Genomic DNA, 21,277 nt, shown 5'->3' with positions numbered 1-21,277 from the left:
CGACAATTTCGCTAATGGGATAAAAGGTGTCTTCACATCCGGTATTCGATTCCGCACAAAGCTTGCGAAAAAAAAAAAACATAAGTTAAATCGCAACGGGGATGATTGCGCTTTTGCCGAAGGACGCCAACAGCGTACCGGGGTACTGTCAACCCGGTGCGCACAGTGTTAAATGGCGTAAGCACAGTCGGAACTTGTCGATGATATGGAGGATGGATCACGATTTGCGATTTGCTTGTGCCAACTCGTTCTCTCACTCTCTTTCTCCTTTTCAGCGAGGAAGTCATAGTGCGCGTCACTTTAGTGTGTGGTGATGTTTACTTCCAGCTCTGTTGGGTTTTGCAAATACTTTTTCCCTCCTCTACGGAACGGCAAATGGTAGCTCCGTTATATGTCAAGTGCTTGTTAACGTTGCCGTGGCACACGGGTAAGGCACCGGTGAGGTCTGTGGGAATGGAATCGTGAGTCGCTAACAGGTTGACAGGTTGTCGCAGCGTAACTAGGGATCATTTGTTTTTTGTCCATCTCCGGGTGGGAACTTCTGGATGCCATTTTTGTGCAGGGTAATCTTCTACAGGAATGGGCAACTCGCCCCAAAAAGGGGCTCTCAGCGGCACAATGGCCGTTCTGTGGGATTTTCTCAACACACGTGGATGGAGGGTGATTTGTTCGCACCATTTATAGCGCCACTTGAAGCCGACGCCACCGGAAGAAACCTAACCTACAATTAGTTCGGTAGCAGCAAATGCGAAACCGTGTCGATTAAATCGTGTTGGTTCACGATCAATCGATTTGCCAGCGAGATGGTTCACTATTTTCATTTGCACTCACGCAACTCCGCAGTGTCCTCGCCGCTATGTGCACACTAACGAAGTGCGCCCATATTGTTTTTTTTTTATTTGGCACCACAGTTGGTAAAGATTTCGCCAAGATGGTGAAGCCATTTTCTGGTCGCAACTTCCCTCTTTTACGCGTGCGTTAATGGTGACCGTTGCCGGTAGAGGGATGGATGTTCGGGGATCTTCATCGGTGCGCCATTGGATGCAATTAATGAACCGATGATGAACCGGCAGCGGCAAAAGGGACTGGAACGGGTGGCAATATACAAATTAAAACGCTCCACAGCGGTGCAGCAACTGGGGAACGGTTGCAAACATCGAAGAAATTAAGCGGCCCAAATATGCGGCCCTACTTCGTCGTTCGGAGTTGTGAACGGAACGTTCCACGGGACTGTGGATGTCGGTTGGTTGGGTGGTGTTGTGTGACGCCGACAAATGGGCAGGATGAAGTAATCGAAGTTTGAAGACGATACGGACGATGTACACTGTGCGGACATTGGGAATTATGCAATGGGTGGTTTGGGAGGGGGGAAGGTTTTTTATATTATTTATTTCGTAGCTGGATCAACCGTTGGATGGTGCCATGATGGTATGCGCCGAAGCGCCACAACACTACCCCGTGGACATCCTTCCGAGGTTTTCACCACGTGCAGGCAAACGATTCCCAAAGCAGGAACCGACAAGATGGGGATGCAAGACGCGCGGTCGCGGTCAAAGGTGAGAGAAGAGCACGGGTTCGACCGGACCGCCCATGAAAGCATGGTTACATGCGAAAAGTTCAAAGGTACCACCCAAATGGTGTGTGATGTAGGTGCGGAATGTCGAATAAGCCCGTTTAGAACCGTTTACTGTGGGTAATTTTGATTTCCCAGACATTTATCCCGATGGCAGTCTGGCGAAGATGACCTTAGAGGCTTGCAAAACTGTGCCTCAAGATAGCAAGAGGCATTCAGGGAGGACAGATGAAGTTGGTGAACATCAATAGAAATGACCAATTGAATTGCGCCTTAATTTGTCGGGGAAGTCATCGAAAGTGTCCTCAAGGCACAGCAAGCCTCCAATAACAGTTGACGGCATTGCTGCAGAGAGCATTCTCGGAAGGTGAAGTTGCCTCAAAATCTATTCGCATTCTGATGGAAGTAGTACGAAAGTCATCGCCTACAACCCGGTAGTGAAACAAGACACCATTAGGAAAATACGCCTCAGGTCTTCAGGAAGCGCTCAAGATAACACGCATCTTTTGTCGGCAAAAAGGTCACCAGCTCTCTGTGTGTGTGTGTGTGTGTGTGCGTTGTTTAGCATAAGTTATGCTCATTAGCGGTCACCGGTGTGACCTTCGTGTATCCTGCAACACGGAACACTTCCCGGAGGTGTGTAAACCTGTTTTCCCGCCGTATCTGTCTCGCGGGCGGACTGGTCAATAAAACATCTTCACCGTGTTGGGGCCGACTGTTAATAATATGCTAATATGCTGTCCATATCGTGCAGAGAGGTGCGATTAAAACGGGTGGATGGGGGAGTTTGGGAGAGAAATCTTATTCTAACAACAACATAAACATCATTGATTAATATTGCCATGATGAACAAACAAAAACACTTTATTAGTCCAGTTCTAGCCGGTTCAAACCACATCAATGTGCACGAACTCAAGGTGATGACGATACTGACGCTACTGACCACCCCTGGCAACCACCCCAATCGATGTAAAATGTTTAAATAAAAAAACATGATGAGTTAATCGTACAAACTGTTATACCAGCGGGCCATTACAGCAATGCTCGAATCGGTTTACGGGGTTTGTTTACCAAATGAAACGGAAACTAAACGCTGCACCGAGATGGGGGAGAGACACCAAAAAAAATCACCTTTCCGCGCGGGCCAAGTAATAGTGACCCAAAACCCCACTTACACCATCGCACCGAAACGCGGGAGGAGCGGCAAGTAAATGATGCCCCATTATGAAATCAAAAACGCAAAACTAAAGCGGAGAAGTAAAAAAAACCCACTCACACACCAGATGCGTGAGGGTGAGCATGGCGCAGAGCAAAAACAAAAAACGAAAAACATAAAGGGTTGAATGCGAAAAGATCAAAATAATTGGTGCTAACTGTTATGACAACTGCCGTTTGCTGCCCGTTTTTTCTTTTATTTTCGATTTTTGGATTTCCCTTTTTTTGCTGTTGCCCATAGATGAGCAAAAACATAATAAAGCAGCTAAGAGAGCAAAAATAAGCGAACTAAAACAATAAGCTGTCAAAGCGCGGTAACGCGCGTAACGCTTTTTGGGATGCTGATGCGCACTGGAAGCTTAATAACGTAACGAAGAAACTTGGGGACTTTTCTTTTTGGGGAAAATGTTTTGATGGAACAATGGTAAGAGGAAGGGACGGGCGATTAAAAATGGGAGAGGAGAAAAACGATCCAAAACAAGCCGTGTGAACGGAATGGTGGATGAAGGTTTAATTGTGATCGATTTCATGCGCGATTGATTTTAACGAGCTAGTGGATCGGTTTCTACACCCGGGAGAACGTGTGGCAATAAATTACATGACTTGTAATTGTACCAATACGTTGTGTCTTGCGTTACGAGCTCATCAGTTGATGGGTGACGTTATATTGAGGTTAGTAATAATAATACACTGCTGCTTTTACTACTGTTATACGGCGTAGAATATTGAGACTCAGTTCTGTTATACATTTCATCGATGAGGTGGTCGTTTAAGTAGGTGGGAAGAATAAAGTTAAAGTTATTAATATTAATAAACGCTGTTTTACTACTGTTATACGGTTTGTAATACTGTGAATCAGTTATGTCATAAATCTCATCTATCAATGTGTCCGTTAAGTTGATGAATGGGGTTTTGTTAACGTTATCAGTACTAAAAACATTCTGTTATACGTCGACCATACTGCTCCTTATGACTCTTTTTTGTTATATATGCTGTTCTGCAACTGTTATATGACTGTCAATAGTGCGATTTAGTTCTGTTATACATCTCATGTTTCATCAGGTAATTGATTTAAATTTTCTCCTTCCTTGAGAGCTAATCCTCCAGTACGAATAGAGAATCCAGCTGGCTGTGCTTTTTCTAGTTAATCTGCTGATTTGAACATCAGATGCTAAGTACATGCTAAGTACATAAATAAGTTGTACATGCTTTTACCAAAAGTATAACTCATTGTGGTTATACCTGTCATCCATCTCCCCAAAAATGGCACCGTGTAATCGTTTCCATTTGAATCAAAATTTTCATCTAATTGATTTTCTCTATCTCTCTTACCTTCTCCTCTTTCTTCAAGCTGCCATGACTTATCTAATCTATTCTCGATAAGCTTTTCTCACCCGCTGGATAATCGCAACGGGTCTCGTTTAGGTTTCCAATCCGTGCGATTGCGCTTGATAATCGTTATTGGGTTGGCTTGCCCCACTATCAAACAATCGTCGCACGAGATAAGATTGCGTTTCATCCCTTAAAAAATTCCCACCCACACACACACACACACACACACTCCACAAGCAAGCGGGATTTGTTGGTCGCAGAAGACCGAAGCAAAAGCAGTGGCCTAACAATGCTAACCAACGAAAGGTGGTTTAATTGACTGAGAATTGGCACTCGCAGTGAATGGCAAAAGGAAACAAAACTGCAACACCGTGCATGATACTGCGTGCGGTACCCATATAGACCCCGGGCATGGGTGGCACACGATCAGCTCATTATCTTTCCGCTTTATGCGCAACGCCACCAACGCCGTGCGCGTTTGGATGGAAGGTTTTCGGAGCGGCGGGCAAGTTTGAGGGTCAGATTAGCATCCCATCGGATCGGATATGGCAATAGTTCACTAGCATTAGCGGGCAGGTGGTAAAGGGCGATACAGGTGTACAGTAAAATGGGTGAAATGTAATGGGTGCCCCCTGTTGCGAGGGTTCCAGTGGGCACAATGCCAATTAAAGCAACAGAACGAATAAATAAAAGCGAGTATTATGTTTGCCTTGATTGCCTCAGTGTCTGGTCTACTGTTGGGGCTGGTGGTGAAACAATTCTGACACTAGCTCACCTGAAGTTGTTCTGCTGGATTACGTCGCGATAATTATGAAATGATAAAAGCCCTATCGTCTCGCAAAAAATAATCAACCAAATGAAGTTGCAAGATCCTAAAGCTATATTGACCCAAAAAAACTTGACTAGTTCCACAACTTGACAATTTAATATCCAAATTGATCATAGTCTCAAAAGTTTGAATATCTGGGTATTCTAAAATAAACTGAGTGTAGGTTAATTCCCAAGAAAACTTAAGATTAAAGCATTAAGACTAATCGGAACTTAAGAGTCTCTTGGGGAATAGGTAAGCCTGGCAAATGAAGTGTATTGATTCAGTCATTAGTTAGTAGTCCAGAATGTCCAGATGAAGACCCTGATCACCATTGACAGTAGAGTTCTTAGATTACTAAGAAATATTATAGGAGTTCTTCCCTAATGAACTTCGCTACGTAGGTTTCTTGAATGTTAACGAGAGGATGATGCCTTGCAGTACATCAGCAAGGTTTGAGAATTGTGCAGATGATGAGATATTCATGGTAACTCGAATCTTAATTAAAAAACTGTAGAGCTATTGAACCTGAATCCAATTTATTCCATAATCTGACAGTTAGTACTCAACTTAAACTACCTCTGTACTACTACGATGTACTAAAACCAAAACCTCCATTAGAGTTCTAGAACTCACCGCGATAGTAGAAAGTCCAATTACAGCTGACATTTGGCAAACTTAAGCCGTCGATGACACCTTACGCAATCACACCTTTGCGGTCACATTTCCTTGCAGAATCCCACGCTACTACCACCGCTGCTGCACACAGTTGTACAGCTGTGTGTGCGGAGAATTCACAAACATCCGATGGCATGCATCTCCAAAAATCACGCTTCGATTGCTGTCTTCATCCTGCTTCAACCCGACTCATTTCCTTCCAGCCCACACAATCGAATGCTGGAAGCAACAAGTGCCGGTGCCGACGTTGCTCGTTTAATCGAGCCCTCGGTCCATAATCCATTCCGCTGGCCAAAAAAAAAACACCCCACAACAGCGTACGGCAGATGAGCGCACACTGTCCCGTACGATTGCCTTCAGGACACCGACGGAAACAGCGTTGATTGCGTAAGGTGGTTAAAGCGCTTAGCCAGCGCGTTTTATTATTTGACCCCTTCGGGCAATTTGAGCTCTGTTTTGGGTGGTTGTTTTTCTTTGTATTTTGCGCACGAAAGGGGTGAAGAAGTCACTAACAGCTGGCAGAATGTTACGAGGTGGAGGGCAAAATTAATCAACAAATGCAATTAACCAAAACATGGGCGCGATCGGGCCGATCGATAAAGTGGAGTCTTTGGGATGGGCAGCGATCTTCATGTGGAAAGTGTTTAGAGTAGATCAGCTCAATATCTTCCAACGGGGAGGCTGTTGTTTTTTTATTGGTTTAATAAAGAGCTCGTCGGTATTCGTAGACGAAGCGTCAGAGTCATTGATAAGTTGAAGTTGTTGAAGGAGAAAGGTATAATGAAACATACCCGATTGGAGTGTAGAATTCGACTGCGGTTTGCCATATTGCGTAACATCCAAAGGTGCCCCAAAAGCACTGATTCGTCCGGCTGCCGAAAAACAACACCAACGAGGTCATCCGAACCGTACAATCCTTGCAAATCCGCAATGCGAATCGGCGAACGCCAGGTCCGTCACGATGTCCGTTGGCGAAATCGTGTTCAAACGGGTCATGAAAGGAAAGAAATCAATTGACCCCGCGAAGACGCATTGTTGTGCAACGTTGGCGTTGATCGATCGGTGAACAATGCGCGTCTAGCGTCCGGTGCCTTATTGGGATGATAGCGTAGCTTATTAGACTGGTGAGTGATAGCATATCGACCATGCCCGTCAGAGTGTGCACACGCCGGTGAAGCTAAGGGCGAAAGATGTCCCATCCATCTCGCACGGTGCCACACATACCGACCACCAACTGGATCATTTGCATCTGGACACGATGAAGATGTCTATTTCAACACCGCGTCGGTGAGACTTGTCGCGGTGAAACAGCTGTTTACGCACTCAGACGACACGCGCTGCAACTACAGCTGGGGCAAGAAAATAAAAGTGGTTGTAAAGAGGTGAATGCTGAAAGTGATTGTGATCTCTTATCACCCAATCCGAACCCGTACTTCGAGTTCGAGTTCGAAATTTTGGGGTGAAGTTTTATTGGATAATTGAACAATTCGAAAGTTCCAATGTTTGCCCAATGTTTGCGGGATGCCGGACAGTGAAATGAGATGGAAGGATTGAATGTACAATAGAAAACAACACGGAGACTCTGGGAGGTCCCGAGCAGTAGTAGTTTTGGCAGGCCGGAGTACAAGTGAAGTACATCCTAACATCCAGCTGTGAAAAGACGCTATACGTTTGCGCTTACGTTTAGGAAAGAAAACATCCGATTGCGTCCGAAATTAAAATCAAATCGTTTTGTTTTGTAAACTGCTGCCTGAACAGGTGAAATAAACGAAAGACTTCAACGTAAAATTACAAGCGACGAACCTAACAAAGATATATTAACAGCTTTAATTATTGAAACGTTGCCAGAACGGAGAAATAAACGAAAGACTTCAACGTAAAATTATAAGCGACGAACCTGACAAAAATATATGAACAGCCTTAATTATTGAAACGTTGCCAGAACGGAGAAATAAACGAAAGACTTGAACGTAAAATTACAAGCGACGAACCTGACAAAAATATATGAACAGCCTTAATTATTGAAACGTTGCCAGAACGGAGAAATAAACAAAAGACTTCAACGTAAAATTACAAGCGACGAACCTAACAACAATATTTCAACAATTTGAAGTAACGAAATAATTTTGAAAGTTCCTATGTTTGCGGGATACCGGACAGTAAAATGAGATGGAAGGATCGAATGTACAATAGAAAACAACACGGAGACTCTGGGAGGTCCCGAGCAGTAGTAGTTTTGGCAGGCCGGAGTACAAGTGGTGTACATCCTAACATCCAGCTGTGGTTGCCCTTTTTTTGCGTGACAGCTGGAGTTGGAAATTGGGATGTCTTGTTAGGTGGTTCACAACAAAAAGAAATCAGGTGTGGCATCGACGGTTGTTCAATATTGTGCGCATTTCATATCCCCGCCGGTTCTCGAGTGCACTCGTGATGGTGTCGAGCGCGGTGAAGAAGAAAAAACGGCCAACATTGCGCGTGTACGAAAGCAACCCGTGGGAGTGTGGGAAACCGACGTGGGAAGATCTCGCCGGTACGATGCTAATCCGGGTCCGAATATGGGGAGGTTTTTTTTTTCTTCCTCCCCCCTCACTACCATTGGACCTGGCAAACGACCTTAACAAGCCCTTGGCTGCGAATCGTCCGGTGCGGCGGAGCGAGAAAGCGTTCAGGATGATCCGTTGTTTGGGGATGTTTCCGAATCGCCCGATCGTTCGAACCTCGAACTCAACCATTAATTGGACACTCTCGCGTACACTTACGCGATGGTGTCTCTCCCACTCCGCTATGCGGCGTCTGCCGCGCAATGCCGTTTACATTCCAACGGGTTCGGGTGTCAGCATCCATTTCAGCGCCTGCGCGCACACACACACATCATTTGCCCTAAACGCGCGCGCGCGGATACAGCCGCGCTCATCTTCGAAAAGTAATATTATTTTCACAAAGCCAAGCCGCACCGGCGGACGGACCCGGGGCAGCTAGTGAAAGTTTAATGTTACGATCATCCCTTGCTCCGTTGGTTGTTGCTGTTGTTGGCTTTGTTGCCTTCGATGTCGGATGATGGAGAGCTTTAATGCGATTCGATACTCTCGATGGTTCGTTTCTCGATCGGTTTGCCCGGTGGTAACACGCAAAACACGCGCCACAGTCAACGGCAGCGCAGGGTGTTTGTGGGCGAGCAGACAGATCCCCACATCCAAACCTATCGGAACAGGAGACTACTCGGTGGAGATGCATTCCGGTATGTTCGATTCCAGCCCAGAATTAAATCTACCCCATCCCCGCGGATGCATAGCGGTTCTGACGCTGGTAAACGGTGCAAGAATGCCTTTAGGGGATTGTACACAAGGGGCAGGGGTTTCGAAATCTCGATCAGCCCGAGAGCTCAATTAAAGCGTCTATAAATTATCCCATCAGACAGGGTTGAGGTTGATCCGGGCATCGCGAGATGAACCCATCGATCAGGCTTACCGAACGCAAAACCCGTTCCATTTCTAACGGAGCCAAACCAAGAGCACAAAAGCAGTGCCGCCCTGAAACATGCAAGCCAAGAACCCTTTTTTTATCTTTCGTTGGACCAATCTAACAGAAGCCATCCGAATGCGTTCGACGCGAGGAATGGGCCGGCGGAAACGCTACCACACGGTTTGGATTGTGTGGCTCGCGTGTCGCCGATCAAGATTGTGGAAGGCGGCACACCTTCCAATCTGAACCTTCGTGAACCCTTGTGCGACCTAGACGTTCTTGTTGCGTTCTGTTCCCTGAAATAAAACCTTTTTTTTCGGGGAGGGGATGGATGAAGACACAAAATGAATATCTTATACGCTGCCGTGATCGTGTGATACGTACCGTTTCCGGGAATGTGTAATGGGATGGTTTGGTGTGCAAGTAGTCGCACCCTAAGCTGAACATTTCAACCCCGGTACGGAACGAAAGTGAAATCGTGAAATCCTTTACGCCTTATGTCACCAAGCGTTGCAGCCCGGTTTTGGCGGGAAGGTGGCGGATGCGCACGGGGGTTCCTGTGAGCTCATCTGCTTTATCTCACCAGCTTCCTGCCGCTGCGGACCCCGGCCTGAACCGTTGTCGAAAGTGGGTACCGAAATCGAAATTGTTCACATTCCTTCACACGCTACCGCGCTCCCGCGGGCACCGCGGGCTTGCGTGTGTGAGTTTGCGGGACAAAAAACAACCCTTACCGTCCGTGCCCGTCACTTAATCAATCATAAACCCCGCTGCTGGTGCTGGCCATACACAGCGCTGATGGTTGTTCATTTTATCGATTCGATCGCAAATGCAACCGCCAGCCGTCGCGTAAGTGCGCGGATACTAACGAGTATTTAAACACCTTGCGGTCTCCCATGTCTCGTGCACTATGTAGCAGCTGTGCAACGTGTTTCCCGTCGGTTGCCGGTTGTCGCTGTTGCTTTTCCATCAACACAGCACTGCAGGCACTGCCGTGTGATGATGCTGTCATGCAAAAAATATTTCACGCCACGCAACGAAATCTTGCAAAGGGATGCGATGAAATTTTGTTGGGGAAAATGACTATGCCTCCACTCGCATTGGGCACACACAACAACATCAACAATCTCGACGACAACTACGTAGTTAAAAATAACCCAAAACCGGGGGCGTCACGGGAACACAACACACAACAAAAAAACAACACCAACCGGATCCACATTTTCGATACGAAAGTGAACCGCTTCTTGGTGTTTGGTGGCGTGGAAAAATTTACACCTCGCAACCGCTCGCCAACTAGCTACGCCTGGGACAGTATCGGAGAAGGTGTGAAGCAATAACGGTGACTTCAACGGGCGTCCGCGCAATGATCGAACCCTCGCCGCATCTAATGGGCATAATTGGCAACGATCTCGAGCACTTGACGCCCGCCCGGGACAAAACAAACAAGTACAAACGTAATATACACACGGCATATTATGCTGAGTTGATTGCGAACAGCACTTTCGTCAGAACAGTCCAGCGTGTATGCTGATCGTTTTCCTTCAATTTCCACGGTCACATACATAGTAGGAGGGGACCGTAATGTGTTAAAGGCGTCCAAAATTGCATCCGAAATTGAAGTCAAATCGTTTTGTTTTGTTGACTGCTGCCAGAACGGAGAAATAAACGAAGGACTTCAACGTAAAATTACAAGCGACGAACCTAACAAAGATATATTAACAGCTTTAATTATTGTAACGTTGCCAGAACGGAGAAATAAACGAAAGACTTCAACATAATATTACAAGCGACGAACCTTACAATGATTTATTAACAGCTTTAATTATTAAAACGTTGCCAGAACGGAGAAATAAACGAAAGACTTCAACGTAAAATTACAAGCGACGAACCTAACAACAATATTTTAACAACTTGAATTAATGAATGCGAAATTGTGTGTAAGAAACAAAGCACTAATTTGGTTAAGGATTTCTAAATTTAGTTGTTTGCGATCGGTTGTAAAAAATTTGTGCTCGTTTGTAAAGCCAATTATTCACGTTGAATTAAGCGGATCGCATAAACGCACCACTAGCAAGAACGGTTAGTCCACGTTTGGGTTAGAAAACGACAAATGAAAGAGCAAAAAAAAAATAAGCATACAGAAAAACGAACGCATCATGATCGTGATCGTGCTCGAAGCGGGAGCCATCAATCCGACCACATCCGAACAATTTGAACCACACCCAGCACGTGAATTCGAGGCGCTTAATTGGAAACGGAGGCCTTTTGCCGACCCGTGTCTGTCACTTCAGTGGGGCCGGCCACGGGACGTGAGCCTGAGCAGATGCCACCCTCCGTGAAAATGTGTACCCACCCCAAAAAACTGACCGGTTCCATGCGCAGCATCTGCTTGCACGGTTCGAAAATGTGCGCCGGATTGCAGCGAGACGGTTCGACTCTTGCTCTTGCTCTCTCGTGCGCACGTACATCCCCATCGATGCGTTCCGCTTGCAGGCTCTTTTTCTCAGCGTGTGCACGAAAGGGAGGCAGGCCCGGGTCGTACGGCGGTTCCCAAGCAACAAAATCTCTCGCCCACCCGGGTAACCGTTTCAGTCGAACGTTGACGTTCGCCGAGCAAGCAACGGAGCTCTGAAAGCGAAGGGAAAGCCGAAAAACTTGCAGTTCTTTACCAGGTGTGCGGTGTGTGTGTGTATGTTAAGGACCAAAAATCACAATTTGGTGCTATATCGCGGGGTTCATTGTGCAGGATAGTGGCGGTGTTTGGGATGCGTAAAAAAACAGCACCCGTACGGTTGATGGAGTCGAACGATTGACTTAGAACTCCTGCACGCGGGCTAAAAGAAAAAATATACTAAAGAACGATTGTGCCTAGTGATCGGAAATTTTTCCTTGTCCCGAAACGAAATTGACGGGAGTCATAGTGTTTACAGTTGGTGTGTGTTTTTTTTGTCGGAAGTGTGACTCTAATTTTGTGTGTGCGAAAAGAACTAGAAGAAACATTTGCCGTCCCCCGGTGCTAGAACACCCCTTCATCAGCAGCTTCATCCTCAACGGTATTATCAACGGGATCAAACAGCACATCAACGTGCTCAACCCCGACCTAGAAAAGGGCGTCTAGTTGCGAGCTGCCGGCAAAAGGATTGAAATTAATAAAAGAACCCAACGAAAACCTGTCAAAATGGTAAGTTAGAACAAAAGACTCAACAAGCGACGAACCTCGAGTCTCTTCGATATGACGTCAATGTGCTTGCTAGAATTTGCATTAGGATGGAAAAAAAACGAAAGACTCAATAAGCGACAAACCTATGACTCTCTTCGGTATGACATTATTTTGCTGGCTAGAATATTCATTTGCATGGGAAAACGAAAGACTCAGTAAGCGACGAACCTTAAGCCTTTGTGATGTTGTGTTGAATTGCCAGTTAGAGCAGGTAATTTGATGTGAAATCAAGAGACTCAATAAGGAACAAACGTCTCTCACCTCGGTATGACATTATATTGCTAGCTAGAATATTCATTAGCATGAGAAAACGAAGACTCAGTAAGCGACGAACCTCAGGTCTCTTCGGTGTTGCGTTTGTATGCTGATCAGAACATAAATCTGCATACCTTATTGTTTGCCTGCTTCAGTTTGTTTTTCTGCTGTCTGCACGCTGTACTTTCTTTGTTTGTTTATTATCTCCATTTTTTATCTTTTGTCATCCCTGAACCCTTTCCTTTCGTGCTAAAGAAATGAGTGCAAATGTAACCACATCGCAAGTAATCACTACCGTTGGATCCAATTTCACGCCTGAAGTGGTAGTAATCAATTTTGCGCTACATTCGCCCAATTTTGCTCCATCCCTCACAACCCCATCTTGCCTCCTCTCTCGCGTTTCCCATTCCATACGGAAGTTCGTGCACATATTTGCTTCCGATTCGTAGCGTGTAAAGAAAAAAAAGGCAACAGGCGTGAAAAGCTGTGCAAAAATGAGTATCAAACACTTTTCCTTCCCCATCAATTATCCATTCGGTTCTACCAGCCAGCCATGCGATTAACCACCTGAAGGCGGAATAGAAGTCACACAAAACCGCAGCATCGTTCCCTGCGCCTCATTTGCGGTTGACATTTGACGCAAATCGATCGCAAAATGTGGCGGGTGTTTAGTTGCTGCGGTGCTGTGTGCATTTGTTCCCTAGCTGCCCATGATGGTTACGGTGGGAGACGAAATTACTGTTTCGTGACGTGCCGGAATGCGCGAGGTGTATTTTCTTTTGCATTGCATCGTTTAGGTTTCGGCGGCACTCGCCCTCGGGGGGTGATACGTATTGAAACAGTGAACCCTTTTGCTACGGGCAGGCTAAGCCCTTTTAAGCCCCTTTTGATCAAGGAGGGGAACGAAAAATCTCTCCCACATACACGTACACAAATAAATGGATATTTTCATTTCGATGGGTTGGTGTCGTTGGTGCTCACTGCATCCTGCCAGCGGTAGGAATGCGATGACAAACGTGCTGCAGCCGTTCGAGGAAGGACCGGGGGCGAGATTGCTACTTAAGGTAGAGATAGGGAAAAAACAAAAGACTCACCCCGCAGGCGACGAACCCGACGTACATTGCTTGCGTTCTTTTAACTGGCGCTACCGAAACATCTTGATGGAGGTCGACGGCGTATCCCCCCAAAAAGAAAAAAAAAACGATGTATCGGTTTGCTTTCTTAATTTTCTTTTCCCTTCTTCGTAACCCTTTCGATACGGGTAGAAGAATTTAATGTGAAGCGACAGCCGTTAGAAGTCGTGTCTGGTGCAAAGACAATTCACTTTCATCCCTGTCTTTCTTTCTCTTTTTCTCTATCCTTTCTTTACTCTTGCTGAAGAGGAGCTGGTTTTCGTATGTTGCTTCCCTACCAGCTCATCTCCATGCTCGATTCTTCACGGTTTTCTAATGCGCCTCTGCCTGGCCCGCGCCCGGGTGTAAATTGTCGAACCATGCTGGGGCCAACGGTTCGGGGGTCACAAGGGAACAACGTAAAAGGGCAATCGAAAGACGATGAAAAGCGGATCAAACAGCGCGCGCTGGTACATGTGCACATGGAGCAAAAGGGGGAGGGGAGGCAAAAATACAGTGGGATTAAGGTTCATCACTCGCAAGTCATTTGTTGAAATGTTTTTATTCGTTACCTTCCGCTTTTACTTGCGATGCTTTCGGAGCGGCACATAAGAGTTATGCAACAGGACGAGAAAGCAGATGTATTTAACCGTCGCCCTTAATGGCTACGGAAGGGCTATTTAATGGGAATGAAAAGAATAGAATATAGTGAAATATTTATCGGTGAAAGATACGCTTTTCCGGGCGAAGAATAACTTAATTTAACGGTTATTTAATAAATTGCCTTATAAAATTATTGCTAAAATTATTAAATTAGGTGTAATTTTCTAAACTCACATCTCCGCGAAAACTCTCCAGGAGCCTTTCCGTTTTTGATCATCAAGGATCCCCCGAAATCTCATCTCGGAAGCAATCATTGCCCGTGAAGTGGCAAACAAGAGGAATCGACAATGGGCCGTTGTTACGGGTGCGATGCTTTTGTGATTTAACATCGTTGTAAGCATCATCCAAACTCCTCTTCCCCCTATCGTTCCCCCTTTTCTTGCGCTTTCTTCTTCCATCTTGAACAGAGATGAAAAAACAGACACATCTCAATCGCATAATTAGCGTGACTCGCGAAGCGAAAGGTCAGCCCCACTGGTGCGTCGGCACTGTGCGCTCGCTCGCAGTGTGAACGCGTACGGTACACACAATTTCGTAACGTACGCACCCGCACCCGGGGATGCTTTTGTTATGGGAAGGGGTGCTTCGGTAGGAGCTGAACGCGTGCACAACGCACCAGTGACGTATGACGCTTTTGTCCAACTGTTCGCGTGCCAGAAATGAAACGGCATCATCAACAACAAAAAAAAACAGAAACAAAAGAGAGCAACAAAACAGCAAACAACCCACCATGATCTGGGCGTTTTGTGTGCACATTGGGAAGGAAAATGTGTGAAAATGTGCCCGACTGCATGGATGCATCATTACGCTCGGTGCGATGAATATGACTTATTATTTTTTATTAGTTGTTCTGTAAGTGCTAGGTGGAGTTGATTTTTGGAGAGAAGCAAATGTGAAGGTATCTTCACAGCACCAACAAAAAAAAAACGGATTCGTACAAAAATAGCACAATTTACGCGTGAAAGCTGCGAGTGGGCAGATGGGGTGCATAATTTTCTTTACCCTTAAATGCGTTGCATTTCTACATTGCCCTCCAAAAATTCTTCCATTTTGTTTGCCTTGACGGGGAGGTTTTATTTTGTAGATGAAAGACCTCCCCCCCCCCCCCCCAACAACCTTTCTATTGACAACCGCTGAGAGAGAGAAAAATGCACTTAAAGTAGAAAAAGAAATTTCCCCGATGACGATGCATTTCGGCCCGGGACAGCCTTCACAAAATTGGGGCCGAACAGCACCAGCAACAACAACAGTCGTGTTTCGATTTCATTCTAGGCTTCCCATTTCTGTCCGCTGTGGAACGGAGTGGAGAAAGTTACGTTCGTTATCGACCGGTCATGGTTTTCCACCACCGAGCTGGTTCTTGCCGTATCTTTGTTTGAACAAAAAAAATCATCCCCCATCCCCTTCCAAGAACGTAAGGATGGAGGTTTGTGACCGTGGGAACAAATTTAAAGTGTGTTTATAGGAAGAAAGAAAGAGAACGAGAGAGAGAGAGAGAGTGAAACGATAGAATGGAAACAAAATTTCAAATCAACACATACAGCTGAGGTGGAAAATGTTCTTCTACCCCCAGCTACAAAAAAATCCATTTGAAACCCGTTGTTAGATCGATAATGATCAAAATATGGCTATTATAAGCGGGCAAAACCCCGATTTGACGGAAAAAGAGACCGATATGGGGTGGAATGGGAATGTGGGAAGGCCTTTTTTTACGAACGTTTTCACGGTGCAAAGCAAATAAAACACCCCAAATCGGAGCGGAACGAATTTAATTTCAACTCGACCTTGAACTGGCTTGAAAGCATTTTCTCTCTCTCTCTCTCTCCTTTCTCGCTCTACACTCGCACATCAATAAACCGGTTAGAATGTTCTGCCAATAGGTGGGGGAAAACAAACAAAGGGAAAGTGAATTGAAGTTTCCAACTGGGAAAGAAAGAAATTTGTGTCGCAAGAAAAGGTTCGAAGGCTCAATGTCAATGACCGATCTCGGATGAAGTGTTCCAGGAAGGAACTCATAACTAAACTGGTCTAGAAGTCTACAAGTCTTGATGTCTAGAAGTCTAGATGTCTAGAAGTCTAGAGGTGTCAGGTGTTCCGAGATGCTCATCTGTTTCTGTATCTCCTACTGGAACTCTGGAACATCCCTTCTTAACTCGTCGTTGGCACATGTGGAAGCGCTCAGATGTCCATTAATATCTCCGATGTAACTCAATCCTGTTTACCAACGCAATCCTCACCAACCGCCCAGACATATGCGTCCATGCCCGCCCCGTGCATATTTGTTCAACAATTTAATGTCAGCATCTCCCCAGCATCCGGTACTGGCTATGGACATACCGAATTAGCATTAAAAACCAGCGGCGTCGAGTGTTTTCGGTGCTGCGTGGTACAAACAGCACCGAAGAACCCGTGCCATGGGGAAAGTACGGTGCGCACCGACCGAGCACGCGGCAAGGATTCCGCTTTCCAAGATCTTCAGCGTGTTGCCATCTTGTACGTAGGATGGGAGAAAGGAGGGGGGGGGGGGGAGGGGCAGTAGGGAGTGATGAAATTGGGAAAGCAGGAGGTGGAGAAAGTTCCAACGAAGACGACACCGTGCCGCAAAACTGTCGTGCGACTGTAGGCGACAAACTTACGAAAGAGATCCGGGTATTCGCAGGGTATTCCGCTGCCGGGTGACTTTATTTCGGTGGAGTACCAGGTGCCTCGCATCTTCTTCATCCACCTTCGCTTGACCAGGTAATGGAGTGCGGTGTACCACAGGAAAGGCTAGCTAGCTAGCTCACATTTTGACCTCCGCCCCGGCCGGGGGCCCTTTTCGCGGGGTCGTCTGTAAAAAAAAGGGAATCCCAGCTTCCAATTCTTGGACATCTTGGTTGACATCTCGGTTTGGGAAGGTATGGTGGATGGTGGTGGGTCACGCTCATGCCGGCAAAATGTCAAACACTGCCGCTCCTTACCGAGCGACGACTAAATAGGCAATATCGTAGCCCAAAACGGTAGGGCAGAACTTCAACCACAAGAGGTACAAGCCGCACTTCAGCCTGAACGGATGGGGTACTCTCCCGGGGCTACCGATGGCTCGATGCAGCCCGGCGGGCTCGTGAGTACGCTTGAGGATGTTCGACCGCCGGCCGCACCGACGATGCTCGTAAAGTTTATCTTTTACCCATCCCGCCCCGTATTGTGGGGTTTGCGAGACCCAATGCCCGCGAGAGCTCCAACAGGGGGAAACCATGCTGGGAACTCCTCGCACCGTTTTTACTCCTCCTGCTTGGGTCACAGGGGACTTCGGGCTTATTTTTTTGTACGTTTTTGTTGATGTTGTCCATTTTCTGCTTCTTCTATTTCCAACTAACGTCGAGGTAATTAAGGGAAGGTACGGATCGGTTTTCAGGCTTAGGCTTTAGGTGAATTATGAACCACTTTAGGGGCGGGAATTGTGGATGAATGAAGGAAAGAAAAAAAAGGCAACTTTAATACACAGAAAATCATATCATCATCAAGCTCGATCGTCTTCCCGAAACGGTTTCCAAGACCGCTTGGGCACTGCCCTTCTGCAAGCTTAATAGAAGGCTATTTAGAGGAGGTGAGTGAAAGCTTCCCGGACACATTTTTATTTTCATGCCTTCCATTTTATTCCAAGCTGGAAGTAGTTCAAAATTGAAGAACGTTTGCAGCAGGGTTGGTTTTTGTTTGGAAGAATCTTCACCCCTACTGAATGTCTAATACCTTAGACGAACTCCCAATAAGATCCTCACACTAAAACCCCCTTTTTAGACGACGACTCTTGCTGCTCTATGCGGGTGCGTGAAGGAATACTTTCACTTTCATGGCGGTCGCCGCACGCAACCAATTTTGTTTAAATTCAAGACAAATCGAATTCGAGATTTAATGGCAAAGCAAACATAAAGCCACACATCCCATGCGATACACCTTGTGCCAAATGTGTGCTGTGGTGCGCGCGTAACTTACGTTGGACGCGTAAGAAAAGATCGGCACCGAAATGTTGCGTCTTAGATTTTCCATACAATTTCATAACTATGCGCTCACTATGCTTTCTCTCTCTCTCGCTCTCGCGTTCGCTCTGTACGGTACTGCGGGAAGCTGTGTTTCATTGCGTCTAAATATTTATGTGTGAATCCCCCCAATCAGCCCACCCACCCTAACAGTGAGGTATGGTATTTTGTTGTTGTGGCGCGTCTTCTCGCGATTCGCGTGCATGCAATGGTATGCGCCACATGCGCGACACCCCCCTCCCCACCCTGCGGTGAATGTTTGCAGTGTGATGTACCACGTGGATCATAAACAGCTCGTTAAAAATTAGTGACGGGCTAGCCATTGCTACGTGACCAGTTGGATTTACTTCTCCGTCCATTCCGTATGCTGTTGCTTTGGTGACGTAAGTGTGCGGTGCACAATAAATCAAAATCAATCAACAGCCACGAGCCGAATGTGATGTGAAGTGATGGACGGATGGTGCGACCGAACAGCGGAAACTGGTGGAAACTTTCCCACCCTGCGAGTGTGCACGGCCCGGGCAGACCGGGGTTGGAGCAAGACACCTCGAAACGCCCCGGAGGCACCCGAGACACTGTGAATTATGATAATAACAGTCATAAAGCGAGCTGAGCGCTGGGGTGTGGTGAGGCTCATGCCTGAGTGGGCGGGTGCGTGGCATGGGGATGATTATGATGATGATGCCGTTTTGCTGCTGCACATGGTTGACCCCGGAGGTGAACAGCTGACCGGTGTACTAACGCCGGCTGGATTAAAGCCAGCGTTATATTTTTGACATTTTGGACAGCGTCCTGAACTTTGTGCTCCCCTAAAGACACGATCTTTGCCGGGTAAGTCACCCGGTGCGACCGGGAAAAAATATCCCCTCCACGTGCAGGACACACCCATAGCTCTCCTGTATGCACACACACACACACTTGCTTACGATCAATCCGTTCGAGTACTGCTGTCAAATGCAACGCAAACAACAAGGGAACGAATAATGGTAGTAATGAAGCATCAATCGACACGTACAGTGTGCACCTCACCAGCCGGAGCGTCACCACGAAACAAAAAAAAATAGAAGCAAACCACCGTGGCGTCGTGAACTGTGATTTATTACCTAATGTACTCATTATCTAACGTTGGCACTCTTCGTTTGTTTATCTTTGGCATGGGTTAGGATTTACTACGCTTCCCCCTTTCAGGGGGGGCGCCCTCTAACGTCAAACAGTGGCAACTAAATAACCTGAAGTGCCTGAAGGTAGCTGCACTGCAAGGCATCTCGCAGTGCTAGGCTAGCAGAAAAAAAACAGCGAGTAGATCACCGTTTCAGGTCGCTTGAAGTACGGAATGTGTAACATCTATCGATGGAGCGCTAATTGTGGTGCGGCGGAATGTTTGGCTGCGTGATGCGCTAGCTGCATTATCTCACACACGAAATTATGCGAGAAGAAGGAGAAGGGATTGTAGTGGTTCTCCGAGTGATAGGGGACCCGAACGGCAACACAAATGGGTTCGAGTAGCAACAAACAACAGCCGAACTCCAACGGCGCTAGGTGAGATGCGATGCATCTTCAATGAAGGTAGGCGTTTGGCGAAATAATAGGACGTAATTATGCCGACATTCCGCACATCGAACGACTGCCTCTCCTGTTGCGCTGTTCTAGTAGATTGATCGATTGACGTTTACTATGTTTCTGCATATAAGCTCAGATCTTCCTCAGAGATTGATAGCTAACTTAAGCGTCAAACTAAGCAATATAAACAAGACCCTTTTGATTTGCGTTCGATCACCAAATGCGGGTGCCTTTTGCCTGCCTACCGTGATTATACCAGACGCCCATGGATGACTTACAGTGATGTTGTGATGTTGCTCCGCCAGCTGGTTTTGGTGAATACCCATCGCACCGGAAGCAACACAAACGATCCACCATTGATGAACAGCCATTTAATCCTACCAGGAAGATAAACGTAATCATTAATCGAACGACTCGATCTTCCCCTCCGCCGGGCAGTTCTTTCGCATGATGCACGGGAGAAAGTTTGCACCACCGTCGCATCTTCCCATATGCTTCCTAGCAATGCTGACGTGAGGGTTTTTGAAGGTGTACCGGTGTACACGAAAAACCTGATCGCAAACTCGAACGCTCGCGGTTACCCGCGTAGACACATTGGTAGATCCACAGCCACACAATAGCCCTACCTGCTGTTTGATTATTTTTTTTTTTCTGACGATCCGGATCGCATGCAGGAGGCTCTTTCGTGCGGCTTCTGCTCATGTTCCCGGTGCGATTTCGGTACCAGGAAGTAGTAGGAAATTTATTGAAATTCAAAAAAAAAACACAAGCAAGCAAGCAGAGCTCCTTCTGCTGGCGGAGCAAACCTCAATACCGCGCGATATTCGTAGCTGTCGATGGTCGAGAGATGAGCTTACGTAAAGTGGCAGTCGAGTGGGAGGCAATGGCTGTGGTGAGGTTAAATTTGAATACAATCAATGAGTCCTCCGCATGTGCTTGGTATCATCCATCCATCCGGGCAGAGGTACTGGTGAGTTATCACTCGCTGTTTAGGTTTTCTTTTCTCCCTCCCGTGTCAAAGTTCATGGTGGCTTTTAACCAGCAACACACTTTGTTGCGGTTGTCTGCAAATCTGCTTTACGACCGGTGCCAGATTTTCGCCCATTTCATTTGCGGCCTTTGTAGTTCGGGTGGTTGTGTGGATGGATGGATGATGGTACCACATGACACTGGTGATAATTTATCACCACTTTCCTAAACAAAACAAACACATCCGCTTTGCGGTGCGTGTGAGTGTCGCGAACGTCGTGCGGAAAGATGAGATATCGAATTTCTCCTAGAGGGCGCTCTCGCAGGCAATGGCAGTAACATTAAGTAAACATCCTTCCAAATCTTTTTTTTTGTTGATGGTTATGTTTCTCCAAGTGAAGTGAAATG

This window comes from Anopheles moucheti, chromosome X (assembly GCF_943734755.1).
Source record: "Anopheles moucheti chromosome X, idAnoMoucSN_F20_07, whole genome shotgun sequence".
Taxonomy (NCBI): domain Eukaryota; kingdom Metazoa; phylum Arthropoda; class Insecta; order Diptera; family Culicidae; genus Anopheles; species Anopheles moucheti.
Note: the sequence above shows the minus strand (reverse complement) of the source record.